Source organism: Tachypleus tridentatus, unplaced genomic scaffold (assembly GCF_004210375.1).
Source record: "Tachypleus tridentatus isolate NWPU-2018 unplaced genomic scaffold, ASM421037v1 Hic_cluster_1, whole genome shotgun sequence".
In the NCBI taxonomy this organism is placed as follows: Eukaryota; Metazoa; Arthropoda; class Merostomata; order Xiphosura; family Limulidae; genus Tachypleus; species Tachypleus tridentatus.
The window spans coordinates 22,312,228-22,325,945 of record NW_027467777.1 but is presented as its reverse complement, the minus strand read 5'-3'; positions in this window follow the sequence as shown (position 1 = coordinate 22,325,945).

The following is a 13,718-nucleotide window of genomic DNA, read 5'->3' as shown; positions in this document are numbered from 1 at the left end:
CACCAAGCTTCTAGTGATGAAAAATCATTAAAACACCAAGTATCTAGTGATGAAACATCATTAAAACACCAAGTATCTAGTGATGAAACATCATTAAAACACCAAGCATCTAGTGATGAAAAATCATTAAAACACCAAGCATCTAGTGATGAAAAATCATTAAAACACCAAGTATCTAGTGATGAAAAATCATTAAAACACCAAGTATCTAGTGATGAAACATCATTAAAACACCAAGTATCCAGTGATCAAACATCAGTAAAACATCAAGCATCGAGTGATGAAAAATCATTAAAACACCAAGCATCGAGTGATGAAAAATCATTAAAACACCAAGTATCTAGTGATGAAACATCATTAAAACACCAAGTATCAGTGATGAAACATCATTAAAACACCAAGTATCCAGTGATGAAACATCATTAAAACATCAAGCATCGAGTGATGAAAATCATTAAAACACCAAGTATCTAGTGATGAAAATCATTAAAACACCAAGTATCAGTGATGAAACATCATTAAAACACCAAGTCATCCAGTGATCAAACATCAGTAAAACATCAAGCATCGAGTGATGAAAAATCATTAAAACACCAAGTATCTAGTGATGAAACATCATTAAAACACCAAGTATCAGTGATGAAACATCATTAAAACACCAAGCATCTAGTGATGAAAATCATTAAAACACCAAGCATCTAGTGATGAAAAATGATTAAAACACCAAGCATCTAGTGATGAAAAATCATTAAAACACCAAGTATCTAGTGATGAAACATCATTAAAACACCAAGTATCTAGTGATGAAAAATCATTAAAACACCAAGTATCTAGTGATGAAACATCATTAAAACACCAAGTATCCAGTGATCAAACATCAGTAAAACATCAAGCATCGAGTGATGAAAAATCATTAAAACATCAAGCATCGAGTGATGAAAAATCATTAAAACACCAAGTATCTAGTGATGAAAAATCATTAAAACACCAAGTATCAGTGATGAAACATCATTAAAACACCAAGTATCAGTGATGAAACATCATTAAAACACCAAGCATCTAGTGATGAAAAATCATTAAAACACCAAGCATCTAGTGATGAAAAATCATTAAAACACCAAGTATCTAGTGATGAAAAATCATTAAAACACCAAGTATCAGTGATGAAACAGCATTAAAACACCAAGTATCCAGTGATCAAACATCAGTAAAACATCAAGCATCGAGTGATGAAAATCATTAAAACACCAAGTATCTAGTGATGAAACATCATTAAAACACAAAGTATCAGTGATGAAACATCATTAAAACACCAAGTATCCAGTGATCAAACATCAGTAAAACATCAAGCATCGAGTGATGAAAATCATTAAAACACCAAGTATCTAGTGATGAAACATCATTAAAACACAAAGTATCAGTGATGAAACATCATTAAAACACCAAGTATCCAGTGATCAAACATCAGTAAAACATCAAGCATCGAGTGATGAAAAATCATTAAAACACCAAGTATCTAGTGATGAAACATCATTAAAACACCAAGTATCAGTGATGAAACATCATTAAAACACCAAGCATCTAGTGATGAAAAATTATTAAAACACCAAGCATCTAGTGATGAAAATCATTAAAACACCAAGCATCTAGTGATGAAAAATCATTAAAACACCAAATCAGTGATGAAAATCATTAAAACACCAAGTATCTAGTGATGAAACATCATTAAAACACCAAGTATCTAGTGATGAAACATCATTAAAACACCAAGTATCCAGTGATCAAACATCAGTAAAACATCAAGCATCGAGTGATGAAAAATCATTAAAACATCAAGCATCGAGTGATGAAAAATCATTAAAATCATTAAAACACCAAGTATCTAGTGATGAAAATCATTAAAACACCAAGTATCAGTGATGAAACATCATTAAAACACCAAGTATCAGTGATGAAACATCATTAAAACACCAAGCATCTAGTGATGAAAAATCATTAAAACACCAAGCATCTAGTGATGAAAAATCATTAAAATACCAAGTATCTAGTGATGAAAAATCATTAAAACACCAAGTATCTAGTGATGAAACATCAGTAAAACACCAAGCATCTAGTGATCAAACATCAGTAAAACATCAAGCATCTAGTGATGAAACATCATTAAAACACCAAGTATCTAGTGATGAAACATCATTAAAACACCAAGTATCAGTGATGAAACAGCATTAAAACACCAAGTATCCAGTGATCAAACATCAGTAAAACATCAAGCATCGAGTGATGAAAATCATTAAAACACCAAGTATCTAGTGATGAAACATCATTAAAACACCAAGTATCAGTGATGAAACATCATTAAAACACCAAGCATCTAGTGATGAAACATCATTAAAACACCAAGCATCAGTGATGAAACATCATTAAAACACCAAGCATCTAGTGATGAAAAATCATTAAAACACCAAGCATCTAGTGATGAAAAATCATTAAAACACCAAGTATCTAGTGATGAAACATCATTAAAACACCAAGTATCTAGTGATGAAACATCATTAAAACACCAAGCATCTAGTGATGAAAAATCATTAAAACACCAAGCATCTAGTGATGAAAAATCATTAAAACACCAAGTATCTAGTGATGAAACATCATTAAAACACCAAGTATCTAGTGATGAAACATCATTAAAACACCAAGTATCCAGTGATCAAACATCAGTAAAACATCAAGCATCGAGTGATGAAAAATCATTAAAACACCAAGTATCTAGTGATGAAACATCATTAAAACACCAAGTATCAGTGATGAAACATCATTAAAACACCAAGTATCAAGTGATGAAACATCATTAAAACACCAAGTATCAGTGATGAAACATCATTAAAACACCAAGCATCTAGTGATGAAAAATCATTAAAACACCAAGTATCTAGTGATGAAAAATCATTAAAACACCAAGTATCTAGTGATGAAACATCATTAAAACACCAAGTATCTAGTGATGAAACATCATTAAAACACCAAGCATCTAGTGATGAAAAATCATTAAAACACCAAGCATCTAGTGATGAAACATCATTAAAACACCAAGTATCAGTGATGAAACATCATTAAAACACCAAGCATCTAGTGATGAAAAATTATTAAAACACCAAGTATCAGTGATGAAACATCATTAAAACACCAAGCATCTAGTGATGAAAAATCATTAAAACACCAAGCATCTAGTGATGAAAAATCATTAAAACACCAAGTATCTAGTGATGAAACATCATTAAAACACCAAGTATCTAGTGATGAAACATCATTAAAACACCAAGCATCTAGTGATGAAAAATCATTAAAACACCAAGCATCTAGTGATGAAAAATCATTAAAACACCATGTATCTAGTGATGAAACATCATTAAAACACCAAGTATCCAGTGATGAAACATCATTAAAACACCAAGCATCAGTGATGAAAAATCATTAAAACACCAAGCATCTAGTGATGAAAATCATTAAAACACCAAGCATCTAGTGATGAAAAATCATTAAAATCATTAAAACCAAGTATCTAGTGATGAAAAATCATTAAAACACCAAGTATCAGTGATGAAACATCATTAAAACACCAAGTATCCAGTGATCAAACATCAGTAAAACATCAAGCATCGAGTGATGAAAATCATTAAAACACCAAGTATCTAGTGATGAAACATCATTAAAACACAAAGTATCAGTGATGAAACATCATTAAAACACCAAGTATCCAGTGATCAAACATCAGTAAAACATCAAGCATCGAGTGATGAAAAATCATTAAAACACCAAGTATCTAGTGATGAAACATCATTAAAACACAAAGTATCAGTGATGAAACATCATTAAAACACCAAGTATCCAGTGATCAAACATCAGTAAAACATCAAGCATCGAGTGATGAAAAATCATTAAAACACCAAGTATCTAGTGATGAAACATCATTAAAACACCAAGCATCTAGTGATGAAAATCATTAAAACACCAAGCATCTAGTGATGAAAAATCATTAAAACACCAAGTATCCAGTGATCAAACATCATTAAAACATCAAGCTTTGAGTGATGAAAAATCATTAAAACATCAAGCATCGAGTGATGAAAAATCATTAAAACACCAAGTATCTAGTGATGAAAAATCATTAAAACACCAAGTATCTAGTGATGAAACATCATTAAAACACCAAGTATCTAGTGATCAAACATCAGTAAAACATCAAGCATCGAGTGATGAAAAATCATTAAAACATCAAGCATCTAGTGATGAAAAATCATTAAAACACCAAGTATCTAGTGATGAAAATCATTAAAACACCAAGTATCAGTGATGAAACATCATTAAAACACCAAGTATCAGTGATGAAACATCATTAAAACACCAAGTATCCAGTGATCAAACATCATTAAAACATCAAGCATCGAGTGATGAAAATCATTAAAACACCAAGTATCTAGTGATGAAACATCATTAAAACACCAAGTAACTAGTGATGAAACATCATTAAAACACCAAGTATCTAGTGATGAAACATCATTAAAACACCAAGCATCTAGTGATGAAAAATCATTAAAACACCAAGCATCTAGTGATGAAAAATCATTAAAACACCAAGTATCTAGTGATGAAACATCATTAAAACACCAAGTATCCAGTGATGAAACATCAGTAAAACATCAAGCATCGAGTGATGAAAAATCATTAAAACACCAAGCATCTAGTGATGAAAAATCATTAAAACACCAAGCATCTAGTGATGAAAAATCATTAAAACACCAAGTATCTAGTGATGAAAAATCATTAAAACACCAAGTATCTAGTGATGAAACATCATTAAAACACCAAGTATCCAGTGATGAAACATCATTAAAACATCAAGCATCAGTGATGAAAATCATTAAAACACCAAGTATCTAGTGATGAAACATCATTAAAACACCAAGTATGAAACATCATTAAAACACCAAGTATCAGTGATGAAACATCATTAAAACACCAAGTATCCAGTGATCAAACATCAGTAAAACATCAAGCATCGAGTGATGAAAAATCATTAAAACACCAAGTATCTAGTGATGAAACATCATTAAAACACCAAGTATCAGTGATGAAACATCATTAAAACACCAAGTATCCAGTGATCAAACATCAGTAAAACATCAAGCATCGAGTGATGAAAAATCATTAAAACACCAAGTATCTAGTGATGAAACATCATTAAAACACCAAGTATCTAGTGATGAAAAATCATTAAAACACCAAGTATCTAGTGATGAAACATCATTAAAACACCAAGTATCTAGTGATGAAACATCATTAAAACACCAAGCATCTAGTGATGAAAAATCATTAAAACACCAAGCATCTAGTGATGAAAAATCATTAAAACACCAAGTATCTAGTGATGAAAAATCATTAAAACACCAAGTATCTAGTGATGAAACATGAGTAAAACACCAAGCATCTAGTGATCAAACATCAGTAAAACATCAAGCATCTAGTGATGAAACATCATTAAAACACCAAGTATCTAGTGATGAAACATCATTAAAACACCAAGTATCAGTGATGAAACATCATTAAAACACCAAGTATCCAGTGATGAAACATCATTAAAACACAAGCATCAGTGATGAAACATCATTCATCTAGTGATGAAACATCATTAAAACACCAAGTATCAGTGATGAAACATCATTAAAACACCAACATCAGTGATGCATCATTAAAACACCAAGCATCTGGTGATGAAAAATCATTAAAACACCAAGCATCTAGTGATGAAAAATCATTAAAACACCAAGTATCTAGTGATGAAAAATCATTAAAACACCAAGTATCTAGTGATGAAAAATCATTAAAACACCAAGTATCTAGTGATGAAACATCATTAAAACAAAATCATTAAAACACCAAGCATCTAGTGATGAAAAATCATTAAAACACCAAGCATCTAGTGATGAAAATCATTAAAACACCAAGTATCTAGTGATGAAACATCATTAAAACACCAAGTATCCAGTGATGAAACATCATTAAAACACCAAGCATCAGTGATGAAAAATCATTAAAACACCAAGCATCTAGTGATGAAAAATCATTAAAACACCAAGCATCTAGTGATGAAAAATCATTAAAACACCAAGTATCTAGTGATGAAACATCATTAAAACACCAAGTATCAGTGATGAAACAGCATTAAAACACCAAGTATCCAGTGATCAAACATCAGTAAAACATCAAGCATCGAGTGATGAAAATCATTAAAACACCAAGTATCTAGTGATGAAACATCATTAAAACACAAAGTATCAGTGATGAAACATCATTAAAACACCAAGTATCCAGTGATCAAACATCAGTAAAACATCAAGCATCGAGTGATGAAAAATCATTAAAACACCAAGTATCTAGTGATGAAACATCATTAAAACACCAAGTATCTAGTGATGAAACATCATTAAAACACCAAGTATCAGTGATGAAACATCATTAAAACACCAAGCTAGTGATGAAAAATCATTAAAACACCAAGTATCTAGTGATGAAAAATCATTAAAACACCAAGTATCTAGTGATGAAAATCATTAAAACACCAAGTATCTAGTGATGAAAAATCATTAAAACACCAAGTATCTAGTGATGAAACATCATTAAAACACCAAGTATCTAGTGATGAAACATCATTAAAACACCAAGTATCTAGTGATGAAACATCATTAAAACACCAAGTATCTAGTGATGAAACATCATTAAAACACCAAGTATCTAGTGATGAAACATCATTAAAACACCAAGTATCTAGTGATGAAACATCATTAAAACACCAAGTATCTAGTGATGAAACATCATTAAAACACCAAGTATCTAGTGATGAAAAATCATTAAAACACCAAGTATCAGTGATGAAACATCATTAAAACACCAATATCAGTGATGAAACATCATTAAAACACCAAGTATCTAGTGATGAAACATCATTAAAACATCAAGAAACATCATTAATCAAGTGATGAAAAATCATTAAAACACCAAGTATCTAGTGATGAAACATCATTAAAACACCAAGTATCTAGTGATGAAACATCATTAAAACACCAAGTATCTAGTGATGAAACATCATTAAAACACCAAGCATCCAGTGATGAAACATCATTAAAACACCAAGCATCGAGTGATGAAAAATCATTAAAACACCAAGTATCTAGTGATGAAACATCATTAAAACACCAAGTATCTAGTGATGAAACATCAGTAAAACACCAAGCATCTAGTGATCAAACATCAGTAAAACATCAAGCATCTAGTGATGAAACATCATTAAAACACCAAGTATCTAGTGATGAAACATCATTAAAACACCAAGTATCAGTGATGAAACATCATTAAAACACCAAGTATCCAGTGATGAAACATCATTAAAACATCAAGCATCGAGTGATGAAAAATCATTAAAACACCAAGCATCTAGTGATGAAAAATCATTAAAACACCAAGTATCTAGTGATGAAAAATCATTAAAACACCAAGTATCAGTGATGAAACATCATTAAAACACCAAGTATCAGTGATGAAACATCATTAAAACACCAAGCATCTAGTGATGAAAAATCATTAAAACACCAAGCATCTAGTGATGAAAAATCATTAAAACACCAAGTATCTAGTGATGAAACATCATTAAAACACCAAGTATCAGTGATGAAACATCATTAAAACACCAAGTATCCAGTGATCAAACATCAGTAAAACATCAAGCATCGAGTGATGAAAATCATTAAAACACCAAGCATCTAGTGATGAAAAATCATTAAAACACCAAGTATCAGTGATGAAACATCATTAAAACACCAAGTATCAGTGATGAAACATCATTAAAACACCAAGCATCTAGTGATGAAAAATCATTAAAACACCAAGCATCTAGTGATGAAAATCATTAAAACACCAAGTATCTAGTGATGAAAAATCATTAAAACACCAAGTATCTAGTGATGAAACATCATTAAAACACCAAGTATCCAGTGATGAAACATCATTAAAACACCAAGCATCGAGTGATGAAAAATCATTAAAACACCAAGCATCTAGTGATGAAAAATCATTAAAACACCAAGTATCTAGTGATGAAAAATCATTAAAACACCAAGTATCAGTGATGAAACATCATTAAAACACCAAGTATCAGTGATGAAACATCATTAAAACACCAAGCATCTAGTGATGAAAAATCATTAAAACACCAAGCATCTAGTGATGAAAAATCATTAAAACACCAAGTATCTAGTGATGAAACATCATTAAAACACCAAGTATCAAGTGATGAAACATCATTAAAACACCAAGTATCAGTGATGAAACATCATTAAAACATCAAGCATCGAGTGATGAAAAATCATTAAAACACCAAGTATCTAGTGATGAAACATCATTAAAACACCAAGTATCAGTGATGAAACATCATTAAAACACCAAGCATCTAGTGATGAAAAATTATTAAAACACCAAGCATCTAGTGATGAAAAATCATTAAAACACCAAGCATCTAGTGATGAAAAATCATTAAAACACCAAGTATCTAGTGATGAAAAATCATTAAAACACCAAGTATCTAGTGATGAAAAATCATTAAAACACCAAGTATCTAGTGATGAAACATCATTAAAACACCAAGTATCCAGTGATCAAACATCATTAAAACATCAAGCATCGAGTGATGAAAAATCATTAAAACATCAAGCATCTAGTGATGAAAAATCATTAAAACACCAAGTATCTAGTGATGAAAAATCATTAAAACACCAAGTATCAGTGATGAAACATCATTAAAACACCAAGTATCAGTGATGAAACATCATTAAAACACCAAGCATCTAGTGATGAAAAATCATTAAAACACCAAGCATCTAGTGATGAAAAATCATTAAAACACCAAGTATCTAGTGATGAAAAATCATTAAAACACCAAGTATCAGTGATGAAACAGCATTAAAACACCAAGTATCCAGTGATCAAACATCAGTAAAACATCAAGCATCGAGTGATGAAAATCATTAAAACACCAAGTATCTAGTGATGAAACATCATTAAAACACAAAGTATCAGTGATGAAACATCATTAAAACACCAAGTATCCAGTGATCAAACATCAGTAAAACATCAAGCATCGAGTGATGAAAATCATTAAAACACCAAGTATCTAGTGATGAAACATCATTAAAACACAAAGTATCAGTGATGAAACATCATTAAAACACCAAGTATCCAGTGATCAAACATCAGTAAAACATCAAGCATCGAGTGATGAAAAATCATTAAAACACCAAGTATCTAGTGATGAAACATCATTAAAACACCAAGTATCAGTGATGAAACATCATTAAAACACCAAGCATCTAGTGATGAAAAATTATTAAAACACCAAGCATCTAGTGATGAAAAATCATTAAAACACCAAGCATCTAGTGATGAAAAATCATTAAAACACCAAGTATCTAGTGATGAAACATCATTAAAACACCAAGTATCTAGTGATGAAACATCATTAAAACACCAAGTATCCAGTGATGAAACATCATTAAAACATCAAGCATCAGTGATGAAAAATCATTAAAACATCAAGCATCGAGTGATGAAAAATCATTAAAACACCAAGCATCTAGTGATGAAAAATCATTAAAACACCAAGTATCTAGTGATGAAAAATCATTAAAACACCAAGTATCTAGTGATGAAACATCATTAAAACACCAAGTATCTAGTGATGAAACATCATTAAAACACCAAGCATCTAGTGATGAAAAATCATTAAAACACCAAGCATCTAGTGATGAAAATCATTAAAACACCAAGTATCTAGTGATGAAACATCATTCAAGTATCAGTGATGAAACATCATTAAAACACCAAGTATCCAGTGATCAAACATCATTAAAACACCAAGCATCGAGTGATGAAAAATCATTAAAACACCAAGTATCTAGTGATGAAACATCATTAAAACACCAAGTATCTAGTGATGAAACATCATTAAAACACCAAGCATCTAGTGATGAAACATCATTAAAACACCAAGCATCAGTGATGAAACATCATTAAAACACCAAGCATCTAGTGATGAAAAATCATTAAAACACCAAGTATCTAGTGATGAAACATCATTAAAACACCAAGTATCTAGTGATGAAACATCATTAAAACACCAAGTATCTAGTGATGAAACATCATTAAAACACCAAGCATGAGTGATGAAAAATCATTAAAACACCAAGCATCTAGTGATGAAAATCATTAAAACACCAAGCATCTAGTGATGAAAAATCATTAAAACACCAAGTATCTAGTGATGAAACATCATTAAAACACCAAGTATCTAGTGATGAAACATCATTAAAACACCAAGCATCAGTGATGAAACATCATTAAAACACCAAGCATCTAGTGATCATTAAAACACCAAGCATCTGGTGAAAAATCATTAAAACACCAAGTATCTAGTGATGAAACATCATTAAAACACCAAGTATCAGTGATGAAACATCATTAAAACACCAAGTATCCAGTGATCAAACATCAGTAAAACATCAAGCATCAGTGATGAAAAATCATTAAAACACCAAGTATCTAGTGATGAAACATCATTAAAACACCAAGTATCTAGTGATGAAACATCATTAAAACACCAAGTATCTAGTGATGAAACATCATTAAAACACCAAGTATCAGTGATGAAACATCATTAAAACACCAAGCATCTAGTGATGAAAAATCATTAAAACACCAAGCATCTAGTGATGAAAATCATTAAAACACCAAGTATCTAGTGATGAAACATCATTAAAACACCAAGTATCTAGTGATGAAACATGAGTAAAACACCAAGCATCTAGTGATCAAACATCATTAAAACATCAAGCATCTAGTGATGAAACATCATTAAAACACCAAGTATCTAGTGATGAAACATCATTAAAACACCAAGTATCTAGTGATGAAACATCATTAAAACACCAAGTATCAGTGTGAGTGATGAACATCATTAAAACACCAAGCATCTAGTGATGAAAAATCATTAAAACACCAAGTATCTAGTGATGAAAAATCATTAAAACACCAAGTAAGTGATGAAACATCATTAAAACACCAAGTATCTCATTAAAACACCAAGTGATGAAACATCATTAAAACACCAAGTATCTAGTGATGAAACATCATTAAAACACCAAGCATCTAGTGATGAAAAATCATTAAAACACCAAGCATCTAGTGATGAAAAATCATTAAAACACCAAGTATCTAGTGATGAAACATCATTAAAACACCAAGTATCCAGTGATCAAACATCAGTAAAACATCAAGCATCGAGTGATGAAAAATCATTAAAACACCAAGCATCTAGTGATGAAAAATCATTAAAACACCAAGCATCTAGTGATGAAAAATCATTAAAACACCAAGTATCTAGTGATGAAACATCATTAAAACACCAAGTATCAGTGATGAAACATCATTAAAACACCAAGTATCCAGTGATCAAACATCATTAAAACATCAAGCATCGAGTGATGAAAATCATTAAAACACCAAGTATCTAGTGATGAAACATCATTAAAACACCAAGTATCAGTGATGAAACAGCATTAAAACACCAAGTATCCAGTGATCAAACATCAGTAAAACATCAAGCATCGAGTGATGAAAAATCATTAAAACACCAAGTATCTAGTGATGAAACATCATTAAAACACAAAGTATCAGTGATGAAACATCATTAAAACACCAAGTATCCAGTGATCAAACATCAGTAAAACATCAAGCATCGAGTGATGAAAATCATTAAAACACCAAGTATCTAGTGATGAAACATCATTAAAACACCAAGCATCTAGTGATGAAAAATCATTAAAACACCAAGTATCTAGTGATGAAAAATCATTAAAACACCAAGTATCCAGTGATGAAACATCATTAAAACACCAAGCATCTAGTGATGAAAAATCATTAAAACACCAAGCATCTAGTGATGAAAAATCATTAAAAAATCATTAAAATCACCAAGTATCTAGTGATGAAACATCATTAAAACACCAAGTATCTAGTGATGAAACATCATTAAAACACCAAGCATCTAGTGATGAAACATCATTAAAACATCAAGCATCTAGTGATGAAAAATCATTAAAACACCAAGTATCTAGTGATGAAACATCATTAAAACACCAAGTATCTAGTGATGAAAAATCATTAAAACACCAAGTATCAGTGATGAAACATCATTAAAACACCAATATCAGTGATGAAACATCATTAAAACACCAAGTATCTAGTGATGAAACATCATTAAAACACCAAGCATCTAGTGATGAAAAATCATTAAAACACCAAGTATCTAGTGATGAAAAATCATTAAAACACCAAGTATCTAGTGATGAAACATCATTAAAACACCAAGTATCTAGTGATGAAACATCATTAAAACACCAAGTATCTAGTGATGAAACATCATTAAAACACCAAGTATCTAGTGATGAAACATCATTAAAACACCAAGTATCTAGTGATGAAACATCATTAAAACACCAAGTATCTAGTGATGAAACATCATTAAAACACCAAGTATCTAGTGATGAAACATCATTAAAACACCAAGTATCTAGTGATGAAACATCATTAAAACACCAAGTATCATCAGTGATGAAACATCATTAAAACACCAAGCATCTAGTGATGAAACATCATTAAAACACCAAGCATCTAGTGATGAAAAATCATTAAAACACCAAGTATCTAGTGATGAAACATCATTAAAACACCAAGTATCTAGTGATGAAACATCATTAAAACACCAAGTATCAGTGATGAAACATCATTAAAACACCAAGCATCTAGTGATGAAACATCATTAAAACACCAAGTATCTAGTGATGAAAAATCATTAAAACACCAAGTATCTAGTGATGAAACATCATTAAAACACCAAGTATCTAGTGATGAAAAATCATTAAAACACCAAGTATCTAGTGATGAAACATCATTAAAACACCAAGCATCTAGTGATGAAAAATCATTAAAACACCAAGCATCTAGTGATGAAACATCATTAAAACACCAAGTATCTAGTGATGAAACATCATTAAAACACCAAGTATATCAGTGATGAAACATCATTAAAACACCAAGTATCCAGTGATGAAACATCATTAAAACATCAAGCATCTAGTGATGAAAAATCATTAAAACACCAAGCATCTAGTGATGAAAAATCATTAAAACACCAAGTATCAGTGATGAAACATCATTAAAACACCAAGTATCAGTGATGAAACATCATTAAAACACCAAGCATCTAGTGATGAAAATCATTAAAACACCAAGCATCTAGTGAAAATCATTAAAACACCAAGTATCTAGTGATGAAAAATCATTAAAACACCAAGTATCTAGTGATGAAACATCATTAAAACACCAAGCATCTAGTGATGAAACATCATTAAAACACCAAGCATCTAGTGATGAAAATCATTAAAACACCAAGTATCTAGTGATGAAACATCATTAAAACACCAAGTATCTAGTGATGAAACATCATTAAAACACCAAGTATCAGTGATGAAACATCATTAAAACACCAAGCATCTAGTGATGAAAAATCATTAAAACACCAAGCATCTAGTGATGAAAAATCATTAAAACACCAA